General features: G+C 42.3%; 1 protein-coding gene across 3 annotated transcripts in view; it reads right to left on the reverse strand.

Annotated features, from left to right (window-relative positions):
* Positions 1–23,032, reverse strand: part of CPQ (carboxypeptidase Q) — a 572,477-nt gene extending 549,445 nt beyond the window's left edge. For 2 of the 3 annotated variants that reach the window (XM_040261026.1, XM_040261027.1), the window contains exon 1: positions 22,539–23,032. The gene's annotated coding sequence lies outside the window, so the exon portion shown is untranslated. Of the gene's footprint in view, positions 1–22,256; positions 22,442–22,538 lie in introns of those variants that run through there. The other variant, XM_040261025.1, reaches the window with a different exon arrangement.
* Between the last annotated feature and the right edge of the window lie 236 nt (positions 23,033–23,268).

Genomic DNA, 23,268 nt, shown 5'->3' on the forward strand with positions numbered 1-23,268 from the left:
TCCCCATCTATTTGCCATGAAGTGATGAGACTGGATGCCATGATCTTAGTTTTCTAAATGTTAAGTTTTAAGCCAGCTTTTTCACTCTCTTCTTTCATTTTCATCAAGAAGCTCTTTACTTCCTCTTTGCTTTCTGCCATAAGGGTGGTGTCATCTGCATATCTGAGGTTACTGATATTTCTTCTGGGCAATCTTGATTCCAGCTTGTGCTTCATCCAGCTGTCATTTCACATGATGTACTCTACATATAAGTTAAATAAGCAGGGTGACAATATACAGCCTTGACGTACTCCTTTCATGATTTGGAACCAGTCTGTTGTTTCATGTCCAGTTCTAACTGTTTCATCTTGATCTGCATACAGATTTCTCAGGAGACAGGTCAGGTGCTCTGGTATTCCCATCTCTTTCAGAATTTTCCACAGTTTATTGTGATCCACACAGTCAAAGGCTTTGGCGTAATCAATAAAGCAGAAGGAGATGTTTTTCTGGAACCCTCTTGCTTTTTTGATGATCCAACAGATGTTGGCAATTTGATCCCTGGTTCCTCTGCCTTTTCTAAAACCAGCTTGAATATTTGGAAGTTCACATTCCACATACTATTGAAGCCTGGCTTGGAGTATTTTGAGCATTACTTTGCTAGCGTGTGAGATGAGTGCAATTGTGCAGTAGTTTGAATATTCTTTGGCATTGCCTTTCTTTGAGATTGGAGTGAAAACTGACCTTTTCCAGGCCTGTGGCCACTGCTGAGTTTTCCAAATTTGCTGGCATATTGAGTGCAGCACTTTCACAGCATCATCTTTTAGGATTTGAAATAGCTCAACTGGAATTCCATCACCTCCACTAGCTTTATTCATAGTGATGCTTCCTAAGGTCCACTTGACTTCACATTCCTGGATGTCTGGCTCTGGGTGAGTGAGCACACCATTGTGGTTATCTGGGTCATGAAGATCTTTTCTGTATAGTTTGTTTATATATTCTTGCCACCTCTTCTTAATATCTTCTGCTTCTGTTAGGTCCATACCATTTCTGTCCTTTATTGTGCACTTCTTTGCAGGAAATATTCCGCTGGTATTTCTAGTTTTCTTGAAGGGGTCTCTAGTCTTTCCCATACTATTGTTTTCTGCTATTTCTTTGCAATGATCACTGAGGCAGGCTTATTTACCTCTCCTTGCTATTCTTTGGAACTCTGCATTCAAATAGATATATCTTTCCTTTTCTCCTTTGCCTTTTGCTTCTCTTCTTTTCTCAGCTATTTGTAAGGCCTCCTCATACAACCAGTTTGCCTTTTTGCATTTCTTTTCCTTGTGGATGGTCTTGATCCCTGCCTCCTGTACAATGTCATGAACCTCCGTCCATAGTTCTTCAGGCACTCTGTGCCAGGAGCCAGCGTGAGGAACTCCGCCCATGGCAAAGGTCATGAGGAAGGAGGCTTCAGCATACACAAAGGTGGGATCAAACCTCAGGAAACCCCCTGTTCCCAAGCATCTACCCTCAAAACCAGAGTCTACCTACTTTACTGTTTCATGCTCTCACCTACATCTCTGACTTTATGGGGGGGCTGTTCCCCATCGGTTCTCTCGGAGAAGGAGTAAACTTGCAGCTCCAGTCAATAAAAATTCCTGGGCGTGACAAGGGTGTCTCAGGTCAAACCTCTCTGCTGGCAGACTAGTTTGTGTGACAGGATTACCCATACTCCAGCCACTATGCACATGATTGTTTACTACCTCTCAACCATAAACAGCACAGAGAGTTTGGAGTATTTTGAAAATCTTAATTAGCATAGGGCTTTTCTCATTGTTGAGTCAATGATTGCCACCAGGCCTCCATATCCTTAGGCACCTGGGAATATATTAATGTATTTGGAATATGGAAAAGGAAATATAGTAGTTTTTGATGTTAGCAATACTAGACCTTTTGAGTTAATGAATTTTCTCTTTTTTTATAGATCACTGTACTTTGTTATAAATCACTGTGTCCTTGCTATGCAAAAATGTAACTTTATCACTATCTTAAGACTAAATAGATCTTAAGGGGAACATTGGTGAAGGGTTTTCATTTGTTGGGCTGATGTTTGCTGCTAAATCTCCATATTCCCTGCCCTTATAATGAATATAACTAGCATATAGGAGAAATAAGTATTAACCTTTAAGATTTATCATGTTAACCTTACGTTAAATAAATTCCTTTCTTAGTTGTAACCCACTACACCCTCACCCTATAGGAATGCAACTTTATCTGCTACCTTCAGAGGGTGGCACCTGGTTTAAGAAAAAACACCCTTGGAAAAAATAAGTTTTTTGGTTATCAGAAAGAAAGGATCATAAAATGTCAACAGGCCTCATGGCCAGAAGATGATGTAAAACCCATAAGACCTTTTTTTATACATTTATGTGAAGCACCTGATTTTGATAAAGGTCAGGACTGCTGACCCCCACGTGACTCTGTAGTCATCCCTATGTATAACAAAAGGTATATAAGCAAACCTAAAAAATAAAGAAATCAGATCAGTTTTTGGAAAGACTGATTCCCCCGTGTCGTTTCTTTCTTGCTCCCCATTTTTCTGGCTGAATTCCCATCTGGAGCATGGGTGCCCGCCACGTCTACTTACTTGCCCTGGCTTTTAAGTTCCATGCAAGAAGGAGCCCAAGGAGGGGCACCTTCCAATATTCAAGTGGTGCCAGTGGCCCAACGTAGATGGTGCAAATTCCTTGTCTTGGAATTTTATTGGTATCCCGTAAACCAAGTTATTCAGCATCTTTTTCTCCACTAATATTTCCTACTACACTATCCGTTTCTAATCTCTCTATATACCTGTAATTAAATAAGTTTTTTCCTAGGATGCCGATTCTGTCTCCCCTTCGAATTACCCTGGATCCACTGGGGCTGGACCCTGCCAACTCTGTCTATCAGATCTAATCCCTTGAATCTATTTGTTACTTCCACTGTATAATTATAAGGGATTTGATTTAGGTCATACATGAATGGTCTAGTGGCTGTCCCTACTTTCTTCAATTTAAGTCTGAATTTGGCAATAAGGAGTTCATGATCTGAGCCACAGTCAGCTCCTGGTCTTGTTTTTGCTGACTGTATAGAGCTTCTCCATCTTTGGCTGCAAAGAATATAATCAATCTGATTTCGGTATTGACCATCTGGTGATGTCTATGTGTAGAGTCTTTTCTTGTGTTGTTGGAAGAGGGTGTTTGCTATGACCAGTGCGTTCTCTTGGCAGAACTCTGTTAGCCTTTAACCTGCTTCGCTCTATACTCCAAGGCCAAACTTGCCTGTTACTCCAGGTATCTCTTGACTTCCTACTTTAGCATTCGTGTCCTCTGTAACGAAAAGGACATCTTCTTTGTGTGTTAGTTCTAGAAGGTCTTGTAGGTCTTCATAGAACCGTTCAACTTCAGCTTCTTCAGCATTACTGGTTGGGGCATAGACTTGGATTACTGTGATACTGAATTGTTTGCCTTGGAAATGAACAGAGATCTTTCTGTCATTTTTGAGATTGCATCCTAGTATTGCATTTTGGACTCTTTGTTGACCACGATGGCTACTCCATTTCTTCTAAGGGATTCTTGCCCACAGTAGTAGATATAATGGTCATCTGAGTTAAATTCACCCATTCTGGCCCATTTTAGTTCACTGATTCCTAAAATGTTGATGTTCACTCTTGCCATCTCCTGTTTGACCACTTCCAACTTGCCTTGATTCTTTGACCTAACATTCCAGGTTCCTATGCAATATTGCTCTTCACAGCATCAGACTTTACTTCCAACACATCACATCCACAATGGGGTGTTGCTTTTGCTTTTATACTAATCATCAGGGAAATGCAAATCAAAGCCATAATGAGATACCACCTCGTGCCTGTTAGAATGGCTCTTATCAAAACAACTAGAATGACAAGTGTTAGCAAGGATGTGGAGAAAAGGAAACCTGTATGCACTGCCGAGAGGAATGCACATTGCTGCATTCCATTGCTGAACCTATAGCAAACAGGTTCCCCCAAAAATTAAAAATAAAACGAATCATATGATCTAGCAATTCCACTTCTGAGTACTTATTTGAAGAAAACAAAACACTTAATATATGCACTCATTGCAGCATTATTCATATTAGCCAATATACTGGCAACAACTGTCCATCAATGGGTAAATGGATAAAGAAACTGCAATATATATGCAATGGAATACTCTTCAGCCATAAAAAAAAAAAAAGAGTGAAATCTTAGCATTTTCAACAAAATGCATGGTCTTCAAGGGCATTATACCAAATTGTCAGAAGGACAAATGGTGGAGTAAGACTTTGAGCTCACCTTCACTCTTGAGCACACCAAATCACAACTAACTGCTGAACAACCACTGACAAAAAAGACGAAGACCTACCAAAAAGGATATTATATATCTAAAGACAAAAGAAGGAACACAACAAGAGGGTTAGAGCAATGCTGCTGCTGCTAAGTCACTACAGTCATGTCCGACCCCATGCGACTCCATTGACAGCAGCCCACCAGGCTCCTCTGTCCCTGGAATTCTCCGGGCAAGAACACTGGAGTGGGTTGCCATTTCCTTCTCCAATGCATGAGAGTGAAAAGTGAAAGTGAAGTCACTCAGTCGTGTCTGACTCTTCACGACCCCATGGACTGTAGTCTACCAGGCTTCTCCATCCAGGGGATTTTCCAGGCAAGAGTACTGTAGTGGGGTGCCATTTCCTTCTCCGTAGAGCAATGCACTAGTGACATAATCAAATTCCATCCCCCCATCTCCCCAGGGCAGACCCATAAACTGGAGAATAATTATATCACAGAAGTTCTCCCATACGAGTGAGAGCTCTGAGTCCCATGACAGGCTCCCCTGTCAGGGGGTCTGGCATCAGAAGGAGGAGCCCCCAAGGCATTTGGTGTTGAAGGCCAGCAGGGCACGAATGCAGGAGATCCACAGGACAGGGGGACATAGAGACTCCACTCTTGGAGGGCGCACACAAGGTCTCATGGGCACGAGGACCCAGGACTTCATACAAGCCTAGGCCAGACCTACCTGCTGGTCTTAGCATGTCTCCTGGGGAGGCAGGGGATGGCTATGACTCACTTATGGAAAGAACACTGGTGGTGGAGGTATCAGGAGGCCAGCATTTTGGCACCAAGACCTGGCCCCAATGAACACCTGCAGGTTCCAGTGCTGGGATGCCTCAGGCCAAACAACCAACAGTGCTGGAACACAGACCCACTTATTATCAGAGAGGCTACCAAAAGACTTTCTGAACTCACAGTCACCTCTAGACACACTCCTTGATGTGGCCCTGTCCACCAGAGCACCCAGGCCCAGGTCTGCCCACTAGTGGGCAAGGACTGGCCCCTCCCACCGGGAACCAGACACCAGAAGCAAGTAAGCTGCAATTCAGCATGCTGGAGAACTGAGTTCACAAACACAAAGCAGAACCTACCCTGGGACCAGCTGGTCCCTGGCCTTTGGGTTGAGAGAGGAGTATACCGCTGAAACACATAGGACATCCCTACAGACAGCCACTTCTCTGGGATGAGAAACATAACAGAAAAATATGATTAGAAATTAAGACAAAAATGAGGGCATTATGCCAAGTGAAATAAGTCAGACAAAGATAAATGCCATTCCACTTAATTTTTTAAGTGGAATCTTAAAAAATTAAGCTAAAAAGAAAACAGGCTCATAGATACAGGCAAGGGTTTAAGACTGGGAGAAATGGGTGAACAATTTATTTTTTTAAGTGTAAAAAGAAAGGAAGGAAGGGAGGGAGGAAGAAGAGCCTCTCCTTGCAATTAAAAGATGGGAACTCAGACACACATCTATCACTGGGATTTGTTTTCTAAATGTTCCTTTTGTGCTGACATTAGATCCCTCTAAGATCTACTGAGTCTGCTGCTATTATTCTCCTACCCAAATGCTTTTCTCACCCAACTTAACCATATTCATTGTCTCTTTACACCTAATCCCAAACCCTGTGTTTGTTTTCTTGGACCAGACCTACATTCCAAACGTGCCTGAGAGGCATCTCAATTTGTGGATACCTTCAAAGCCTAACTAAATTCACAACCCCTTCTCCTCAACGTCTTTCTAGATTCCCATTCATGATAGAATACACTATCCTTCCACATATAAATTCTCAGAACTTGGTGGGCAGCCTTCCCTTCTTCCTTCTCCCTCTAATCCTGCACACCAACTGGCCCCTGCATTGCCTTTACCCTATCTTTGCGCAGCCCTTGGGGCCTCGCTCTTGGGCCAGAAGCGAGCCTCTCTGCTCTGTGGGCATCAGAGCCCTCTGCTCATATTCCTCCTGAGGATCACTGCTGATCATCTGAGTGTTACGTTCGGATGTTTGTCTCTGACGCTAGACCGTGACTGTCTTGAAAACAGACAGCTTTATTTTATGTAACTTTGTATTTTGATTTCCTCCATATTTCAGTCTAAAATCAAAAAGATGCTCAAATAATACTGGTTGAATTACTTTTTAATTGCATTGATTGCAATAAATGCAATGACAAATGACAATGTAAATGCAATTATTTTAAAGGGAGGATTTTCTTGAGTCTTCTGATTAGGGAAAATTAACAGAAAAATCTGATGTGAGGTGTGATTAGAATAGCATAAATAAATAAAGGGGTAAAAATTCAAGAAACTTGGTAGAAAGATGTTTAAAAGTTTCCTAGATTGATGGAAATAAAATAAATTTGGAAAATACAAATGTCTTTAACTTCAAATGATTGGAAGACAATTATAGTTGTCCCTCAATCAGACTACACTGAATACTGAACATTTGAAATAATTTACATTTTTAAAATTATAATTGAGAAAAGGTAAAATAAAGTCTTCACATATAAAATTGCAAAAAAAGAAACGTTGTGTCCACTGGGAATGTCAGGATGGGACTCTATAGCTATAGGTACCCATTTTGCCTATTGTATACTGAGAACCTGTCTGCAAAATGAAGCTAAACAGGATAAGCTAAGCCAAGAGATAGAGACAACAGGGCTAGAGATTGGTCCATATCACATCATTTGTAACCTGAATCCTGCCATGACTAACACCATGTATCAGAGATACCAAAAGTATCTCTGAACTTTCCAGTTACGAAAGTTACAGATCTCTCCTTTTGGTTTAGTATCATTTTAGTCAGATTGCTTTCACTTCTAACCAGATGTTCTGATTCAAAATCTCCAAACTCATCACCTTCCCCAGAATCTTCTCTAACCCAGAAAGAAGATTTGCCTCTTTCTGTTAATGTAAACATAATTGTCCTATCGTTCAGTCTCGTCTATTCATTCTCCCACATATTCAATGTCACTAAATCTTATCATTCTATCCTCTGACATCCCTTCCATTTTTCCCTGCCAACAAAAATGTCACCACTGTAATTCTGGTCTTTTATTTTTCTACTTTAGCAGCAGTATCATACATCACATATCTCAAAGATCACCTTCTCTCTGAAACCTTTTCTTATCTGCAATCCCCTCACTCTGCTTTTTCTCCACCTCCACTCTCCTTCAGTCTTTTTGAGTCAACTCAGGCACAGTTTTTTCCCGGGTGCTTTTCCTGACCTGGTTCCTCTTCTCACAGAATGTGTTGAATGTATTCTTCTACAATTTTCTAGCACCCTCTGCTTATCTCCTTTAAAGTTTACCATTTCTGAATCAAAATTCTGAATCAAAATTATCTAGATTATGTCATAGTCTTAAAGCTTTTCAAGGGAAAAATCAATGTCCTATGTATGATCTGCCCAGTATACAGAAGAAGCTCAATAAACGCTTTTGAGCTTTTAAAGTGAATTGTGTTTTCTTCATCCTTGTATCCCCACCACTCAACACATGTGTGGCAGAGTAGCAGCTAGATTGATGCCAGCTAAGTGAAGAGCCTCCTGCAATAGACCGAATGTATCACCATAAAATGCATATAATACCACCATAATAATGTGACAGAATCAGCAGGTGGGGCCTTTGATAGTTAACTAGGTCATAAGGATATAGTCCCATGAATGGGATTTGTTCCCTTGTAAGAGGGGCACCTTCTATTTTTGCCATGTGAGGATACTACGAGAAAGTGGCAGTATACAACCCAGAAGAGGGTCCTCAGCAGAACCTGACCATGTTGGCACCTTGATCTCAGACTTCTAGCCTCCAGACTGTGAGAAGTAAATTTCTGCCATGCATAAGCCACCCTCTCTATTGCACTTTGTTACAGCAGCTGGAGCTAACTAAGACACTTCCTTGCTTCCTCAGTTCTCAGTTCAGTCACTCAGTCGTGTCTGACTCTTTGTGACCCCATGAATTGCAGCACGCCAGGCCTCCCTGTCCGTCACCAACTCCCAGAGTTCACTCAGATTCACGTCCATCGAGTCCGTGATGCCATCCAGCCATCTCATCCTCTGTCATCCCCTTCTTCTCCTGCCCCCAATCCCTCCCAGCATCAGAGTCTTTTCCAGTGAGTCAACTCTTCGCATGAGGTGGCCAAAGTACTGGAGTTTCAGCTTCAGCATCATTCCTTCCAAAGAAATCCCAGGGTTGATCTCCTTCAGAATGGACTGGTTGGATCTCCTTGCAGTCCAAGGGTCTCCTTGCCTCCAGTCCAAGGATCTCCTTGCCTCCAGTCTGACTGTATTTCTGTCTACCCAACTAACCATTTCAGATTAATCTTGGCTCACAATATCACCTGGTGGTTAACGATTCCAAGAATGCTTTTATTAGCACCTTATAACACCTTTGCCTTTCCTCTTCCTCTAAGCTGCCAATTCTTCAAAATTGCACGTGCTCCATGATATTATCATCAACATTTTCTTAACCATGGCAAATATCTCCACTATGAACTAAGGCTGTCTGATCTCAGCTGGGTCCCTTGCATTGCTCAGCAACCCTTATATTTATCTTCAACTGACTCCTATCAAATTCCCCACAGCAGCTGCTACAAAGTTTTTCCACTCTCCTTAAGCCCCAGATTCAACCTCTACTCCCCTCATGCTCAGCAAAAGCTCTCCTCTTCTACATAACTGAGAATATGATATTATGACCATGAGATGACTTGGCTTTCTTCATCCTCAACCCAAAACTTTTCTATCCCTTTATCTACACAATTCTTCTCAGCTCCCATCTCAGTGAAAGAATTGAGCACCCTCCTTTCCAAAGCCAAATTCTCTATCCATACTGTAGCAATTACTGAGAGGTAGAGACACTGAAGAATATCCTCCAAACAGACCAGGAACTTTGAGACCAGAAAACAAAGCAGACAATTCCATTAAGTGCAATTATGAAGTTTACTATGGGTAACCTACATACAGGAAGGAAGGATCAGGCGGATAGGATGATCTGGAGGCATTTGCAGTTGCACTTTGCACCATGGAAAGGGGTACGAGGGATCTAAAGGGGCCAAAGCTAAAAACAGAATCCAACTATCGAGTGAGAAGCACGACCACACCAGTGGGGATGGGGGATTTTTTCCCTCCCCAGGGATCTCATGACCAGTAACCATCTGTGTAAGCATAAGGCAGGCTTCCAGTTTTCATACCAGAAAGCATGGGTAAACGTTGATGGGGAACATATCTGGCTTGAGTGAATTCCTTGTCAATTAAGCTAAAGCTCAGCCTCACAGAAAGAGGGGTAGGGGTTAGAACTGTGGACCTAAAATAGAGCTGACAAGATGGACTCAATGTGGTACAGCCACACACCAGCTATCCATTTTTTCCCTCTTTGTGGCTCCTTCCCTTCACCATATAGGAATGCTTCAATCTTCTCTGTCCAAAAAGTTATTAATATTTCATCATTCGCTAACATTGACTGAGCATTCACAATGTGGCAAGTGCCACTGTGAACAGTTTGCATACGTGCTCAATTGCTTCAGTGTGTCCGACTCTTTGCAACCCCATGGACTATAAACCATCAGGCTCCTCTGTCCATGGAATATTCCAGCCAAGAATACTGGAGTGGGTTGCCATTTCCTCCTCCAGGGGATCTTCCTGACTCAGGGATTGAACCCACATCTCCTGCATTTGGAGAAGGATTCTTTATCAATGGGAAGCCTGTAAGCAGTTTATATAGATCATTTTAATTAATTCTGACAATAAACTTTGATGTTCTTGATATTATATTCCCTATTTTACAGACTAGGAAACTGAAGTTGCTGCTGCTGCTGCTAAGTCACTTCAGTCGTGTCCGACTCTGCAATCCCATAGACGGCAGCCCACCAGGCTCTGCCGACCCTGGGATTTTCCATGCAAGAGTACTGGAGTGGGTTGCCATTTCCTTCTCCAATGCAGGAAAGTGAAAAGTGAATGTGAAGTCGCTCAGTCATGTCCAACTCTTGGTGACCCCATGGACCGCAGCCCACCAGGCTCCTCCGTCCGTGGGATTTTCCAGGCAAGAGTACTGGAGTGGGTTGCCATTGCTTTCTCTGAAACTGAGCTAGTAGCACTGAAAAATTTATTCAAGATCACTTGCTTTTCACTTCCTTATACATGCCCACTTTTCTAAAGAATAATCTAAATTTGATTCTTCTCTCTTATTCCCTTCCTCTCTCCCTTTGTGCATCTGTGTTGTGTGCTATACCAGTCACAATTTGGGCAGCTCCATGTCTGTCAGCACAGACAGGGAAATGCATACACTACAGACACACATACTTACACACCATTAACACTTATTCAATATATATTTGCTGAAATGTTGAAAAATTGAATTATATATAGTTCGCTTATCGTTCTCAAGAGAATAATATTTTCCCATAGTGGATTTATGTCAATGTATGGCAAAACCAATACAGAATTGTAAAGTAAAATAAAAAATAAATAAATTAAAATAAATAAATAAATAAATCAGCACTGCCCTTTTTCACTTTCTCAGCTACTATTATCACTTTTATAATTTTTCAAGCTCAAAGGACAAAACAACTAAAGCACTGAGTAGGTTTTCTTGAGTTTGAAAAGCACTCACTGCCTCAGTGTTTCCTTCTAGTTACCTAACCTAATCCCATGGCCCACAGGTTGGCGCAGTTTCCACAGCTTTCAAGAAGAGTCTTTTTTTTCTTTTTGGCTGCACCACTCAGCTTGTGCATCTTAGTTCTCTGATCAGGGATAGAACCCAGGCCATGGCAATGAAAGCACTGAGTCCTAACCACCAGAAGGACATGACTGGGTCCAGAAACGAACAGTATTCAACAGCTGCAACTCCTTCCCCACCAGACAGGCCAGGCTGACACCAGGTCAACTGAGGAAGCAAACGTTTCTTTTATTGAAAAGTGTTTAATTGGACATTTTGAGAATCTAATGTCATGTATGCAGATGCAAATGTTTGAAGAGTTGTTTACAGTGGAGTTTATGCCAGACAGGCTCCCATGCCAAGCCAGCACACAGCCTCCCATTATTCAGCTGGGCTCAGCTTCTAAAGATGTTTCAGGGCTCTCTGAGTCTTGTAAATTTCCACATCCAAAGGCTCATCTGTTTTCTCAAGGCAAAGTCATTTTTCCCCTCATGCGTAGACATCAGTCCTTCCCCTGCCAATCCCTATTACTGCCTGCTCTGGTTCAGAAAAGGCTTTGGAGCTATTATTTAAGAGGCGATTACTCCATCTCTAGAAGTTTTAGTAGTTTTGAGAAGACTGACAAAGGATAAGTCAGACTCTTGATCCCTACTCGGAAACTGGATCTTGGCTGATGTAATTATTTCAAGAACTGTTTCTGTTATTCACTGACCCAGAAAAGCACTGCTTATTATTAGCTCAGCTAATAGATTTCCACCTTAACACATCCCCCCTAAAAGGAATCAGTTCTTGATTGAGAGGATAAACAAGGATATACAAGTGGATGCTGGGAAATCCATTCATCTTTAAGAATTGAACCATCCACACTCTGCCTTGAAAATGCAATGCAAAAAGAAAAATTTGTCATTATCACAAATTGTTATGATGCCTTCACTATATTCTCTTCCTATTATCCAACACCTTCTACAGGAAAAATTTTTACATGTTTAAAGTTCTAAGTGGGAAATACACATGAAGAATATTGTTCTTGTATCATGTTCAGTTCAGTTCAGTTCAGTCGCTCAGTCGTGTCCGACTCTTTGCGACCCCATGAATCGCAGCACGCCAGGCCTCGCTGTCCATCACCAACTCCCGGAGTTCACTCAGACTCGCATCCATCGAGTCAGTGATGCCATCCAGCCATCTCATCCTCTGTCATCCCCTTCTTCTCCTGCCCCCAATCCCTCCCAGCATCAGAATCTTTTCCAATGAGTCAACTCTTTGCATGAGGTGGCCAAAGTACTGGAGTTTCAGATTTAGCATCATTCCTTTCAAAGAAATCCCAGGGTTGATCTCGTAGGATACCCAATTCCAGAGTAAAATCTGCCATTAGATTTACATTGTAAAGCTAATAATTTTCTTATGACTTTTTATCCAGTGGAGAGATAAACAAGTTTATCAAATTTTAAAGCAACAATAGCTTTTTAAAAACCCACTTAAAGAAAAAGAAATTATTAGCATTTATTAATGAGTTCATTTATTCATACTACAGACAGTGGCTGGTTACCTACTGTGCTCAGAGCAACTACAACTGTTTCAGATATACAGAAATAAGGAATAGGTCATCCTAGGCCTAGGCCTTAGGAAGCTGGTGAAAGATGAAGGCAAATGACTAGGACACAAAAAAAATAGGAAACTGATTCTCAAGTATTAGCAAAACCAATACAGAATTGTAAAGTAAAATAAAAAATAAAAAAATTTAAAAAAATTAAAAATAAATAAATAAAAGAATGCAGAACAAAAAAATAAATAAATAAAGTACAGTTGACCCTTGAACAACATGGGTTTGAACAGTGTGTGTCCACTCACATCTGGATTTTTTTCAATAAATACCACAGTACTGCAGGACCAGATGTTGGTTGAATCTGAGGACTACAGATAGGTGGGGCTAACTGTAAAGTTATTCTCAGATCTGACTGCTCTGGGGTTGGTGCCCCTAATCCCCAAGTTGTTCAAGGGTCAACTGTAATAATAAAGTTGTGCAGGATTATCACAGGAGAGAACAAGGAAGTAATAACAGAGAAGATGGTATTTCAGCTCAGCCTTGCAGGACAGATGAATTTTCACAGTTGTATAGTAGGAAGGGTCTTTCCAGTTAAAGAACAACCATGAGCAAAGATGTGAACATTTATAACATGTTCTCCAGAAGTTAGTTATTTTGAAAAGTCTGGGGTATAAAAAGCTGCAGTATTATAAAGCACTAGGGGGAACCTGAATGCCTACAACAAACGTATTCCCAGTCCCATTTCAGACAGAGTGGTTCAGAACCCACAGTCAGGTGGGACCCAGGAATCAGTATCTTTCAAATCTTCCCACGTCAAGATGTGCACCCATGATGCAATCCAATATACACATATAGAATAATACACGGAGGGGCCTTACAGGTGTTGTGGGCTGAACTGTGCCACACCCCAGTTCATATGCTTAAGCCCTACAACCCAGTGCCTCAGAATGTGATACTTGGACATGGGGACTTTAAAGAGGTATTAAGTTAAAATGAGGGCACTGGGGGAGGTGGGCTAATATAACCTGATTGAAGAGGAAATTTGGACATATAGAGACACCGAGGTGCACATGAACAGAGAAAAAAATGGCCATGTGAGGAAACAGCAAGAAGATGAACATCTGCAAGCCAAAGAGAGAAGCTTCAGAAGAAACCAAACCTGTTGACATGTTGATCTTGGACTTTCAACTTCTGTAACTATGATAAAATAAATTTCTACTGCTTAAGCTACACAGTCAGTGGTATTTTGTTATGACAGGCCTAGAGAACTAATACAGTAAGTGAAGGCACTAGGAATGCACTGAGAAATACATTTTAATGCCAAATCTTTAAGAACCTTAAATGTCATATTAGGAGTTTCTACTTTATTTCACAGGTAATTTCTCAAAGTGTAGGTCTTCTGAGAAGGAAAATAATATGATCTGGCCTATGATCCAACTCTTGAAGCAGTGTGGATGATTAAAAGACTCTGCCCATCCAAGGCAAGAAACAATAAAGGATATGAGTAGACCCATGATAGGAAAGGATTGCTGTTCTTGGTCAGTCACTAAAGTCACATCCAAATCTTTGCAACTCCATGAACTGTACCACATCAGATTCCTCTGTCATCTACTATGTCCCAGAATTTGCTCAAATTCATGTCCACTGAGTTGATGATGCGATCTAACCATCTCATCTTCTGTTGCCCTCTTCTCCTCCTGCCCTAAATCTTTCCCAACAACAGTGTCTTTTCCAGTGAGTCAGTTCTTAGCATCAGGTGGCCAAACTATTGATACTTCAGCTTCAGCATCAGTCCTTCCAATGAATATTCAGGGTTGATTTCCTTTAGGACGGACTGGTTTATCTCCTTGAAGTCCAAGGGGCTCTCAAAAGTCTTCTCTGGGACCACAATTCAAAAGCATCAAGAAACTCTTTCCTTTTTGGTATTAGTTCCAGAAGGTATTGTAGGTCTTCACAGAACTGGTCAACTCCAGCTTCTTCAGCATCAGTGATTGGGATATAGACTTGGACTACTGTGATACTGAATGATTTGCCTTGGAAACAAACCGAGATTATTCTGTCATTTTTGAGGTTGCACTCAAGTACTGCCTTTCAGATTCTTCTGTTGATTATGAGGGATACTCCATTTCTTCTAAGGGATTCTTGTCCACAGAGTGGATATAATGATCATCTGAATTAAATTTGCCTATTCTGTCCATTTTAGTTCACTGATTCCTTAGATGTCAATATTCAATCTTGCCATCTCCTACTTGATCACATACAATTTACTTTAATTCACGGACCTAACATTCCAGGTTCCTATGCAATGTTGTTCTTTAGAGCATCGGATTTTACTTTCACCACCAGACACATCCACAGCTAACCATCATTTCTGCTTTGGCTCAGCCATTCATTCTTTCTGGAGCTATTAGTAATTGCCCTCTGCTCTTCCCCAGCAGCACACTGGACACCTTTTGACCTGGTGGGCTCATCTTCCAGTGTCATATCTTTTTGCCTTTTCATACTGTTCATGGGGTTCTCCAGGCAAGAATACTGAAGTAGGCTGCCATTTCCTTCTCCAGTGGACCACGTTTTGTCAGAACTCTTCACTATGACCCCATCTGTCCTGGGTAGCCCTGCATGGCATGGCACATAGCTTCATTGAGTTAACCCCCTTTGCCATTACAAGGCTGTGATCCATGAAGGGGATAGAAAGAACGGGGATAATTAAAAAACAGAAAATTTCAGGTGCTATCAAAGGTAGACACAGCAACATTTGGTGACTTAAAATCTGGGAGGATGAGGAATAGGAAAGAGTTAAGGCTAATCTCCCCAGGTCGCAAAGAGTCAGACATAACTGAGTGACTGAACTGACTGAACTGAACTGAACTGTACCCTGTATTTCAGATACATCACAGAATCCTTTCTGGGTTTTCTATTTTGGTTAATGGCATCTCAATCTATGAGAAAATCCAGAAGGCATTCTTTGGAATGAAACTGGGTTGAAAACCAAAGAATAGAAAGGGATCCAGCATAGAGATGGAATTCTCCTAAGAACAGAGGAGCTCATTACAGCTATAGGGTACTGAGAGCACTGTTTTCACTTCTCTCATTACTCCTGTCCTTGCAGAAGGAAATAGAACTGAACAAACTGACAACCACTCCCCTTAGAACAGAGAAGTGAGGGTAAAAAGCAAACCACCACCCTGAAGTCTACAGAGATAGGCAAATCCAGAGAGTCACAGCCCAGCTCTGGCTTATCTGGAGCAGAAGACACTGAACCCATAAAATGTAGGAATACCTGAATGGTAATTCTAACAAATTGCTGGAGACTGAATACTGGCTACCCTGGGAGTGAGGAACTCCTAAGGTCACAGTCTCAGGGGAGGAGGGAAGTGATTTCCAACAATCTGGGGTAACCACAGGACGGCTATTACAAAAAGGCAAAAACAGAAGAGAAAGTACCAGTGAAAAAAATAATAATGACAGTAGCTAGTATTGACTGAGAAGGCCTTTCCTAAATGCTTACATTTCTTAACCCTACAGCAAATCTATAGGATAATGCACTGGTTTTCTATTGCTGGCTGTAACAAATGACCACAAAACTTGGTGGCTTAAACAAAACAAATGCTTATAGTTCTGTAGGTCAGAAATCCAACACTGGACTTACCAGCTAAAATCAATGTGTTGGCAGGACTGCACTTCTTCTGGGGGCTCTCGGGAAGGATGTTTGCCTTTACCAGATCCTAGTGGCCATTAACATGCCACTTAATTAAAGGGTTATTTGCCTCTTGGAAGATTTAATCATAAAATTGTTTTTTATTGTAGACTCTCCTATTACATTTTAAGTATTGTTTGAGTTCCCCAGATATTCTCTAGAGACTTCGTGACCATTTCTACTGCATGTAGCACAGCTGGTGGTAAGGAGCCTTTCCATCACTGCCTCTCTCCCCGATCTTGGTTTTCTTGACCTTCAAATATCATCTGCTTCATTCTTATCTGCTTTATTCTTATTTTTACATGATGGACATGGTGGGAGTGGAAGGGACATACTGTAACACATCAAGGTTCCCAGGCAAGCAAGATTCCAAAACAATGGATAGAGCAGTGGGCTGAAATTCAGAAGGCCTGGAGTGCTTGCCAGTTATAGGATCTGAGACAAACTACAGCCTCTTTCACATCAAGATTTTTAGTTTATAAGAGAAAGATAATAGTGCCTGGCTGCACATGCTTTTGAGGGCTCATGTAACAATCAAATGTAAAAATTCTTTCTAATATATAAGGTTCTATGCTAATTTATCCTTTTTTCCAAGCAAGTTTAATGCCATGACCCTAAGAGAACACTACATCAATCTAACTTTTTCTTTGTTAGTAACTATTTCTCATAGAATTCATTAAATGTTCTGAAAATCCCTCCTAATTATTACCCTTCTCATTTTATCTTACTCTGTTTTTCTTCTCTTAGTTCAAAGTCTTCCAACACTTTATCTGCAAAATAAGAACAAACCCTCTGCACAGTACCTCTAAACAATCACCTGTTTGTCTCTCCCTAACAAGTTGAATTAAGAGATGCTTGCTCCTTGGAAGAAAAGCTATGACCAACCTAGAAAACATATTAAAAAGCAGAGACATTACTTTGCCAACAAAGGTCCATCTAGTCAAGGCAATGGTTTTTCTAGTAGTCATGTATGGATGTGAGAGTTGGACTATAAAGAAAGCTGAGCACCAAAGAATTGATGCTTTTGAACTGTGGTGTTGGAGAAGACTCTTGAGAGTCCCTTGGACTGCAAAGAGATCCAACCAGTCCATCCTAAAGGAAATCAGTCCTGAATATTCATTGTAAGGATTGATGCTGAAGTTGAAACTCCAATACTTTGGCCACTTGGTGCAAAGAATGACTCCTTGGAAAAGACAAGAAATATTGCATGTGGGAGGAGAAGGGGACGACAGAGGATGAGATGGCTGGATGGCATCACCGACTCAATGGACATGAGTTTGAGCAAGCTCCGGGAGTTGGTGAAGGACAGGGAAGCCTGGTGTGCTGCAGTCCATGGGGTCACAAAGAGTCGGACAGGACTGAGTGACTGGACTGAACTGAACAAGTTGAATAGATGAGAAACCAAAGCTTGTGATATTCTTACCACTAAAGAAATACATTATTTGGAAGAGCCAGCTCAAATATCATCTCTGTATTCCAAATCTGCCTATACCTGTGTCTTGAGCAATTAGTCCTCTCTGCTACACTCCAACCATTTGCTTATCTTTGTTCATTTCAACCACTCCCCTCTGTGTCACTCTGGTTTGGTTTTCTTGATAATTTTTAATAACCCCTGATTGTTTGAGTATCTTTTTTTTTTCAGTAGAACTTACATAAGAATTAGAGTTCTAAGAAACTCACCTGAAATATAAACATCATTAGTAAAGTCTAATGTGTTTTTTCCTTCTTTTTACATGATTTATTGAACTGTCTATTTAGACTGCGGAGCTGTCATAAAATTTGACCAGTCTTGGCTATATGATGTCACAGTACTATAGTCACTAGTCAAGGGTCTACATCAAGGATATTCCTACATGTTCTCACATCTGTGAGTTGTCTCTACTCACTGTCTTCCTCCCCAAACCTCTTCCTCATCTGATGTTTAGTACCCTCATTAGTGGCATCTGCATCTACCTAAGTGAGCAATACTGAAACCTCAGAATTATTGTCAACCTTACTTCCCATATCTGGCTAGTCATTAAACCCTGCTCTGCCTATCTGCTGATAATCTCTCAAACCTATGCTAGTTTAGACCCTTATCCTATTTCCTTTGGACTATAGCACCAGCATCCTCATTTTCCTCTGGCCTCCCAGCTTTCCATCTCTAGTTTCCCCAAAATATTATTGCTGGGGTTATTTTCTAGAGAAAGTCCAATTATAGCACTCCTCCTATTAAAAATTAGCTTTAAAACTCTTAAATAAAATTTTCTAGGCTGTGATAAAGTTGAAATAACATGACATTCAAGGACCTTCTTTCTCTGGCCCCAACCTTACAAGACCCACCCAATCCATGTCTCTCCCTGGCAGTGCTATGCTCAAACTGCCTCCTTTTCTTTGCCCATCCTGTTCTCTGTGCTCAGAACACTTTTCTCCCTCCTTTTGGCCTTTAGGCTTCAAAATCCAGTTCAAAACTCACCTGCTCTGTGAAGTCTTCCTAAATTCTGACCAAACCTCTCTCCTGGGAGAATGAGTGGCCACTACTTCCACATCACCCTGTGCTGCAATTATTTGTGGATGGCTCACTTCCCTCCATAAACTTGGTATCTCATTCATCTTTATCTGGCACACAGTACGCACTCAATAAACGGTTACTGAAATTAACACACACAGAGTAAAATAATAACTAAAGAAAAATTCCACAGAAGCACACCAGTCCTTCATCTTAGCTGCAATAAAGAAACAGCCCAAGAATAAAGGAAAGGACTAATAATCTAATGTAGCAAACACATAAATGGGTTGTTTGTTTTAAAAAACCTAAGTGGTTTAGGGAGGGCAGGGGGAGAAGAAAGTACATTTTAAAGCTCTAGCTCCAGGGCAAGTAATAAAAATTGTTGCTTTAATGTTTTTTTCATAATATTGTGAGCAATGGGAAGGTCTATTCCATCACACCAGCCTTCAGGGCAGAAAGTTTCAGCCTCCTGAGCTAAATCAAACTGGCATCACTCTTAGTTTTTCAAGCAGCTGCAACTGGTCTCTGCCTTCTATGAAACTCGACTGACGAAGAAACAAAATAATTTACCACTTACTTTATGGGCCTCTCTTTTCCTCTTTTGCTCTTGTCAATTAATTATAAGAGTTTTGGAAACTCATCCTGCATTCCTGCCCCTAGATTACAGCAAGGTAGGCATTGTATTTTGCATTAGGAGTTGTCACTCTTATAAAGAAGGAGGTTGGGAGGTAGCAACTTATCAAGGATCGGAAAACTAGCCCAAAAAACAACACTGTACTCAGTTTGATGTCCATAGGTGCCACTCATCCATATATCTCTTGATGTGATTGATCCTTTTTATACTCCCTGGATTATTAAATATGAGCACATTTAACATTAGGATGTATGTGCACCTATGTAAAAATGTGAGTCTTCCAGAGTAGCAATGGAACTCAATAATTTTCAAAATGCTATACCAATTCTCTGTAATTCAGTCTCAATTATCCCCCTCCTGAGCTCCCATTCTAAATACCCTTATCCACAATGCCCGAGAGTTTAATATATATCCTGGAACACACACAGAGACCACATTCTCCAATGTTGCACAGATTTTCCTAGCAGGGATTGTCTACATTTCTGGGAGAAACCCTGCCTCCATCTGTTTGTGTTTTGAATACCTTACCTTCCCATTTTCAAAGCACTGTTTCTATTTTTGGAAGGTGGAATAGGGATTACAAGGTATGCAGTACTTAAGTTTACAGCAAGGATGAAATGGGGCAAAACAAGTAAAAAGGTTAAATGTAACAGTGCCTGGTGAGTGGTCACTGCCCCATAAATATCATCTCTGTTACATTCCATGTCGGAATCATATGTGACCCCACAACTGGATCTTTGAGAACAGAGTCACAAAAAGTTGTGTGTTTTTTTTTCCACCAAGCACCATATCTGACTTCACTTCTCCCAAGAGACTTGAAAGAACAGAAGTAGGTAACGTTAATTTTATTTTACTTAACACATTTGGGACTTTGTGAAATGTAGCATGCAAGAAATGTTTTAATATATATGTAAAATGACATTTTAAGTGCCTTTTAAAAATCTCTAAGGTCCTTCCATTTCCAAAATGTTGTGATCTATGATAACTAATCTCAAATGCAGGCAAATTAATAGTGATGATTCCCTAGATATGCTGAAAATATATGGCATTGTCTGGCTGAGTGCATTGAAAACAAGTTAGACCCAGGATGGGGGGCCTGTGGCAATGTACAAAACTGTTTTGCCTTCCTTTCTCCCCTCCTGCCCAGACTCTATAATTCTCATCTTAAACTCCCAGGTCCTTCTGCAGCAGAGTGAAGAAGATGAGGAATGAGTTGTAATTTGCAGATAAGACAGTGGGGCCAATATTCTACAGAATCCCAAGCGGAGCAGTTGAAGTGAGTTAAGCTTTCCTAAAATCATCTGCAATTTCACCTTTTACCTAATAAAAGAGAATCCTGGAAGTCTACCTCAGGAAGGGGCCCTACCGAACCTCCTGCATTTCGAAGATTAAGAAACAGACCTAAAGAGATAAAGGAACAAGTCTAAAGTCATCCAGGTTTTCTGAAACCCAGGCCTGGAAACCTGAAACTGAAGCAGTGACCAGTTGAATTAAAGCAGTCTCCACCTGAGTCACTTCCAAAGTATCTGCACACAGATAAATGTCTCTCTTTTCCTCTCTGAACTATAGTCAGCCTTCTTCAGTCACCCACAAACCAGCCAGCACCTGTCTTGGGAAAGCAAACAAGATCCTCCACAATCCTGAATTCAAAGAAATGTCTGGTTTTACCAATTACAAAAAGCAGAGTCACGTGGTACTGCCTTCAGATTCACTTATCTTTCATAAATACATTAAAAAAATATTATAAAGTACACAATAAATGTAAAAAGAAAATTATAGTGACACTGATTCTGCAAAGTCAGAAAATAAAATACAAGAAAAAAAAAAAAAAAACACCCAGAAGAAGAAACCTAGACGTACTTCACTTTAAGCAATGCATAAAGGAAAATCTACCTAAAATGGAAAATGAAGGGATGCTTCTGCGGATTATTTTAATACAGCATAGAACTTTTAAACAGCCACAGTCAGAATGACTGCATTTATGAGTGCAACATGTATACAGCCTTTGGAAAACTACCAGAAGATAAAGAGTTGTAAGCCTTTGTCTCCACTGCCTCCACGTTGTGTGTATTTATATCCATTCATGTATTCTTCCATTCAGATCTATTTCAAGTGTATTCATTCACTGACGTTAATTCACCAGTTCTCCATAGGAACTCACTTTCTTGCTCAATTCCTCACTGAGTACTACTGAAAGAAAAAGAAAGTGAAGTCGCTTAGTCGTGTCCCATTCTTTGGGACCCCATGGACTGTAGCCTACCAGGCTCCTCCATCATGGGATTTCCCAGGCAACAGTACGGGAGTGGGTTGCCATTTCCTTCTCCCGGGGATCTTCCCAACCCAGGAATAGAACCTGGGTCTCCCGCATTGCGGGCAGACGCTTTACCGTCTGGACCACACTGAGGACCTGACAAGTCCAACACGGGCTCTGTCCCGTGGAACTTAGGAGCCGGCGTGGAACCTAGAATTGCACACCAAAAATGAAAGTACAAGATAAAAGGTGAAAAGAACCACAGAGGAGCTCCCGATAAAGGCAAACTAGGAATTGCTTCCAGATGCCGGCAAGGGAAGCATCTTGGCAGCTTGAGGCCGGAGCACTCCCTCCCGCGTCCCAGGACGAGAGGGAAAAGGAGCCATGATGCCTGGCTCCTGCCCTCTGCGCCCAGCATCCTCCTCCATCCCGGCGCCCTCATTCGATTTCCTCATTTCTGGGCCTTTGCTGCGGAAGCCACAGGCCAGACCGGTCTCCCGGCGGCTTCCCCACCCCGTCTGTCAGTCGCTCCCACGAACGAGCTACTCGGAAAGTTCCCCTCACTCTGGGGTCTGCCACCCGCCTCGGCTCGCCTGCCCGGGGGGAGCCAGCTCAGCCGTTGGCTGCCGGGGGCGGGCGGGCGGCGCACGCACCTGGTCGGCCGCTGGAGCTATGGCGCCGGCGGCGGCGGCCGCGCTCAGGGCCGGGTTCACAGCCCAGCCTTCAAGCGGCGGCGGCCACACCCGCGACGCGGCCCCCAACCTGGTCCTGGCAGCTGCCGGGTTTTCTGCGGCGAGAAGGCGGGGCGCAGCGGCCAGCGACTCCGGGCGCCCGCAGGCGGGCGGGGGGCCAAGCGCCGCCTCCACGACGCCCGACCACGGCCTCGCTGCGACTCAAGCGACCTGAGGGCCGCGGGCTACCGGCTGTCACCTCACCTTCTGGATCTGGCTCCACAGTGCCCTGGGCCCCCGCAGTCTGGCGTCTTTATTTGGAGTCCTTCGGCCAGAACGTCGCTCTCAGGCCTCGCGGGTGCCCACGGCCTTGAACCTCGGAGCCACGAGGGGGTTTCAAGAGCGCAAGTGACCAGAGGGCCTCCCTGCGATGTGACTTCAGGTGGCCAGAGGGCTCACCCGAGGTGTCGTACGCTTGCAGGAGTGGCGGGCAGGTGGCGAAGAAACGGGTTGAGGAGCTGAAAGAAAAATGTTTAAGTTTTGGCTGTCTCAGCACCTGGATGAGGGCAGAGTCTGGAAACCCTGGGATAGGTGAGCTGTCCAACGCCTCCCACGGCTACCGGGTGATTAGAGCGTTATTGTCCCATCCTACCCCGCAGGGTTGTTGGAGAGCCGAGGGTGATGAAGATGGACGAGAAGACCCCAGCTGGGCGAGATCCGGCAGAGTCCTGCCTCTTCGGTTGATGCGTTAATTATATAAGGGTGCTGGAGAAAGGAGATTCATCTGATTACCTGGCGTAGCTTTTTGTATCAAGGAGCCACTCGCATCACTGGTCACACAATGTGTGCTCACGTATTTTCAACGTTTTCTGTTTTGATAAATTTGAATTCCTTTGTATAACCACACTCTTATCAAATAAAAACAGTTATATTTGTGAGACACGGAGCAATTCAGGTCTCCTCTTTAACAACAACAACAACTAAAACACATGCT

Source organism: Oryx dammah, unplaced genomic scaffold, assembly GCF_014754425.2.
Source record: "Oryx dammah isolate SB20612 unplaced genomic scaffold, SCBI_Odam_1.1 HiC_scaffold_19, whole genome shotgun sequence".
Classification (NCBI taxonomy): Eukaryota; Metazoa; Chordata; class Mammalia; order Artiodactyla; family Bovidae; genus Oryx; species Oryx dammah.